The sequence below is a fragment of the Anguilla anguilla genome, chromosome 7 (assembly GCF_013347855.1).
Source record: "Anguilla anguilla isolate fAngAng1 chromosome 7, fAngAng1.pri, whole genome shotgun sequence".
Classification (NCBI taxonomy): Eukaryota; Metazoa; Chordata; class Actinopteri; order Anguilliformes; family Anguillidae; genus Anguilla; species Anguilla anguilla.
In genome coordinates, this window is record NC_049207.1 from 41299254 (window position 1) to 41305021 (window position 5768).

The 5768-nt window shown below is 36.5% G+C and overlaps 1 long non-coding RNA gene across 1 annotated transcript; it reads right to left on the minus strand.

The window, feature by feature from the left end:
* Window positions 1-1436: 1436 nt before the first annotated feature.
* On the minus strand, window positions 1437-2460 carry LOC118231020. The gene is made up of 2 exons (XR_004765990.1): window positions 2352-2460; window positions 1437-1907 (listed from the first exon to the last, which is right to left on the minus strand). It is a non-coding gene; the product is annotated as an uncharacterized LOC118231020 (long non-coding RNA).
* Window positions 2461-5768: the final 3308 nt, after the last annotated feature.

Genomic DNA, 5768 nt, shown 5'->3' on the forward strand with positions numbered 1-5768 from the left:
CAGTCATCATATCCCCAATCCTCCTTTTTAATTATTTGAAATATTATCATTATTCTAATTGTTGCAATTCTTGAAATCCACCTGTTCTGTATTCCTGTAGCAAGCTCCTGTTCTGTATTCATTCTGATTTCTTCAGCTGATGTCATGTGTGATGATGATGCTGTACGATGACGCTGGTTACCACTGAGCCTGTAAGTGCTAGCTTTCTCTGTAGAAAAGTAGCAGATTGCTGTCAGCATTACTAACACATTAAATATTAAATGAACTTCTGTTTCTGAAGTAGTCGGTTTATCCTTCTTGAGATTTTCTGGTTTCGGTTGGTCAGTTTGTCTTGATATTGGCATTGGGGAGTTTTGTTCATACACATTTGTTTGAATTATTTGAACCTATTTAGAGTTCCTTTTCTGTCCCACTCTTACCACATGTTTAAAGAGTACTTTTTTAAAAGATTGACTCCCAAGAATGGAAGTAAAATGATAGCAACCCACTGCTATTAGACATAAAAATGACTCCCTTATCCTGATATGACTGGGTAGACAGTAACATCAAATATCATCTCTTCAGTCTCAATGATCCTTCGTGAATAAGAAAACATTCACTCAATGCTAGCTGGCGATGTGATATCAACTCTGACGACTTAAATGAAAAATCACATCTGAGCACAGGGAACTGAATGGAAGATTACGTATTAACAATCATGCGGCATATTTTGTTGATTTCATATGTGGACAATGGCAAGCGGAAGTGATGTCATGCCTTCCAATTTATTCAGTCTATAGCTGACAGTTTCATTCATAGTTTATCTTTCAAAGCATGCATGCAGCTCTGCAGAACTGTGGCAAAAGCGCCGTGCCAAATATAAACAGCAGCTTTTCGTTTCCAGATGGCAATGCTCTGAATGAGAATTTGCAGAGGTTCAGAGTGATGTCAACTCCATCTGAAGAGGCTGTGAACTACAGCGGTATTGGCATGAGCAGCAATGGATGGAATGAGTCTCTGCATACAAATGATAAAAAAAAGCTTCCATTAAGCACTTTGCATTTTGGGGCGCGAGGTCAAGCGATGCACAACCGTGCAGCAATGACTGGACTTGGGTAAGGGTCCAGGAAGACCATAGAATTCAACTTAATCTCCACTGAATCAATGTAGCGTTCTCCCGCAGTTCTGAGTGTTTTAGCGGTTAAACAGAGAGCTGTAGCCCTCCAGGACCTGAGCCTAAGTATTTCTGCACTTGACATATGTGGGGTCATCACCCATGGAAGTATGCAGTGGAGTATTAAATGCCTTTGTGCAATAAGAAACCTGGAAACATCAGTGTAGTGAAAAGGGATGGTGTGTTTGCAAAGACAAACAATTGAACTATTGCCTTTGTACGTTAGAATAAAATGAGTGCTTCTTTTGAATATTGTAGGAAGTGCATTCCAGATAATTTATGATGCAGATAACAAAGTATGAATTTATTTGGTAACTTTACAAGGTCACATGAATTGGCATCAACTAATGTAGTTGTTAATATGAATTAATGATGTGCAAATACATTAATTAACCATGACATTTAGTCAGTATTTAAACACATTCACTAATTTGTTAGTCACATGATTGTTTATCATTGTGGCAGCAGCCTTTTTGAGAAAAAAAAAAAGGTTGAAACGCGATACATTAGTATTTCATCATTCCTGAAGAGAACATGTTAGATTTTTTCACAAATAGAGAAAACAAGTGGGATTTTCAGATTTCAAAATAAAATTTGGCACAGATTGTAGGACGAACATACGTGTCTGCCTTTCCTTGAGGAATCACTCTGGAGAATACACAGTCAGTCATTTTGGAGACCTGAAGAGTGTCTCTCCTGTTCTTTTCCTTGAAGTGCATCAGTTTGCTCCAATAAACCGTTGATCCTGGTGTGCCTTAAACAAAATGTGTAATGAGCAAACAGAAAGATCAAAGGTCAATTAATTCTTATATATTTCCTAAATATTTTCATTTGTTCAACAGTTTGTATGGTATGAGGCGAATGAGTCAATCATGTAAAACAAAACGTGTGTGTGTGTGAGAGAGAGAGAGAGAGAGATTTGATTGCAGTGTGACATATTGCATAAAGTCTACATAAAATTGTTCTCCACCACCATATTACTGATTACTTAAGCCACAGAATAAGGAATAACAAATTAATACAAATCATGGTATGCTAGAAATATCTTGGAAACTACATAGTGGCACTTTAACCTAAAACTGTGATTTAAATATTAGACTTAATAAAGCCAACAAAAAAGTAATAGCATTTAAATGAGTCTCCACACTCTTGACATATGTTGATGCTTTCTAACATGGACTGCTTTAATCAAGGGTACCATTCCATGCGTGGCATACTTCCAGACAACATGCTCTCCCCTTGGCAGGTCAGTGGAGTGGGCTGCAGAGAGATGATAGATTCTTGGATCCAAATTTCAATGTGTTACATTTCTGCTGGAGACAGAGGAATAAAATCACCTTGACAAACCAGAGGGGTCATTCTGAGTGAAGCTGAATACATGCATATATAACAAAGTTAAACCTACTTGAAAGGAAGTGCAAATGTTTAAATGGGAAATGATAACTGCATAAATAGAACATATCCTAAAAAATATGATTCAGGTTATGTCCAGGAGAACTATCCATCACTTGGCAGATGCATGCAATAAATTTCAAGAAAATTGAAAGGTTCATGCTGATGCCACAACCAAATTACCACAAGTATCACAAGTATAGTTCTGCATGCGTGTGATATTTGTTTAGAAACACCGAATGTGCAAGTATTACTCTCAAAACTACTCAAAGACACATATATGTCTGTTGGGTCGTTCCTATTTAGGATGTGATTAACATTACTTATTTCATTATTATTAGTTTCAAAAATCCAACTATTCAAGGGATAATAGGTGCATAATTGAAAGATCGTCAAGTTCATCAAACCCGCTGAACAGGACTAATGATTTATCCTTACAGTGAGGGAAGTGTCATAAATATACTTTTCCAGTTCTTACATTCCATCCTAATGCTCACTTTATCAATTAACCCCATTTGATTAAGCTGCTCTAGTTTTCAGCTTCACTTCTATGTCAGTTTTTCCCCCTCCATAAGCAATTTCACAAGATCTGAACATTCTATTTTGTGTCTGATGTTCACCAAGGCAATGAGTAACATATTTAAATACCCTGCCTATGCAATGTGAAATATATTTTCAAAAAGGCCTCTCCCTTCTCTTATCTATTTGAAAATGGAGGAATCCACATTTTTGGGGAATTTCCTTTAAGAATGGCAGTGACCTTAAAGGTATACTATGTAAGATTTTGCAGCCCTTATAGACTGTGTTTGTTTGTTCACCCAAACCTCCATTGAGGACACACCCTCGAGCGCTACAAGCAGAATGTCAAGGAAAGAGGTGAAGTGGTATTGAAAAGTGAGATATATTGAAAATAGCATTTTAGCAACATACATTATTCCTAATAGATGATGACTTGGAAACCCTCCCAAACCAGGCTATAGGTCTACCATAGCTAGCTAATATGCTTGTAAAGTGAATTACTTTTTCATTAGGTCATTTATGAAGTTAGCCTTTTCAAAGTTGTTGGCAACTTTGTTAGCTTGGTTAGTTATGTTGGCTACATTTAACATTAGCTAGATAGCATTCATGCTGTATTGAATTAATTTCCCCTAATTGAAATAAATGCAGGTGAATTACCGAGTTAGCCAAGTTGCAATTATAAACAGTGACAGCAGTTCCTCTTGGGCGTATGACATCTTGATAGAAGAACAGAATTTGATGAAAAAGCGACCGAACCCTGGGCATCTAGCTGCATAAGGTAACTAGCTAAAAGTAACATTACTTGCTTAAGTTCAACAGAAAACAGGCCAACGCTGTGTCAATTTTCATCCCCTTGACAAACAGGGCAGCTGATGCCACCAAAGAAAAGTAATTCCAAGGCTGACTATAGTTTTTGAACGAGACCTGTCGGCTTGTGTTTTTGCTTTGATGTATCTAGGCTTCTTAGCATCTGCCATTTCAGCAAACTAGCAACAAACACTTTTGGAATCAGATCGCAAACCACAGGATCTGTTGTCACGCCCACCCCTCCCCACACAAAAAAGAGAGCCACACCCAGAAATGTCTCAAACACATTTCAGAATAACAAATACATGTAAAAGGTGCACAAGTGTGGCTAAAGTGTGTAAAGACTGAGATTGCCAGTGCATCATAAATATGCTTCAGCATAGTTATTTTAAAATATTTTCAAATGAAAAATGTGGCATAGTATGCCTTTAATTGTGAGTGACTGAATAGATACAGACACTTCAGTCACAGTTAAGACCTCAGGTATTTCATTGACTACAAGTCTACTGCATTGAAACATAATCAGACCTGTGCTAATTATGCATTATTTCCCCCAAATGTCTTGTCAGGCATACAGAAGCTATCAGGTTAGCTCAAGGAGAAAAAGAAAAAAAAAAAAACATCCCCTTGTGTCTGTAGTTGCTCTCCTCTGTAGTTCTTTGTAATATAAAATGTGTGGAAAAGCCTCTTTCTTGAAGGTGTCGTGAGTTAAACAAATTAATGGATTTAAGCTGCAGTTTTCTTTGTACAGGATGTGGATGGTAAAGTAGAAACACAAGAGGCATTCCAATTGAAAACTCTGGAGAAAGAAATGGGAAATGTGTATATCAGTCACACACATTTTAATACTGAGTGAGGTATTTCAACTTTTAAGTTGTTTGAAGGGATTTATGTATGAGGGATTTGTGTCACTCTTAATAGAGGTACCTGCCTTGCAAGAAAATAATGCAATGAATAATGAGTGAACAATTTATTTTGTTGTGATAGATGCTATATCTGTGATGCGGAAAAAATAATAGAACAATAAAAACAATTAAGTAAACATCTGCTGTGGGGAATATAAGAGACATTCGGATTCGCCTACTTTCTGTCATTGCTGATTTTTTTTTTTTCCCCAAACAGATTATTATTGAGGAATTACAGAAGCACATTTTAAATTTTCGCCCACCTGTCACTTGAGATTCTTTCACGACTGTGGCATTCATATTGTATTTATACTGTTTGGAGCAATATGCATTTTCATCATTTCATGATTACCACGGTGCACCAAGACAAGGTGGTGGGCCAGGCATGAAGTGGTTCTCCCAGCTAAATCCCTTCTGAGATAGTGATGCCGCCTCTTCACTGGATTAGTGCGCATAGGTCACTTGGCTTTTTAAAACAGAACAAATTGCCTTGTTTAATGCACAAACCACAAAGGTAATCATGGACAGAAAATGCAGTATGTGCCTGAAATGAAACTGTGACAATTGTGCCTTTGGCCTTGGCAAAGCCAAAAAAAACAAAAAAAAACAGATAAAACGTAGACATAAATAAACTATTATAAACTTTTTGGTGCACAATAATTTACTTTATTTTAGTTTTCACCTTATTCTCCTGTAATGAGTCATGCAATTTGTAATACTAATAATAATAATAATAATAATTATTATTATTATTATTATTATAATTATTATTATTGTTGTTGTTGTTGTTGTTGTTGTTGTTGTTGTTGTTGTTGTTGTTGTTATTATTATTATCTTGTAGGAGATCTTGCTCACAGTGAACACACTACCCATGCACAGCTCATGTTCATTTAATTCTACAGGTATGATTTACAGGTGCTCTAGTGCTATAACGCATTCCTGTTTAATGACAGAAACTGAATATTTTCTTCTTCTACTGTCTGAAGTATGTC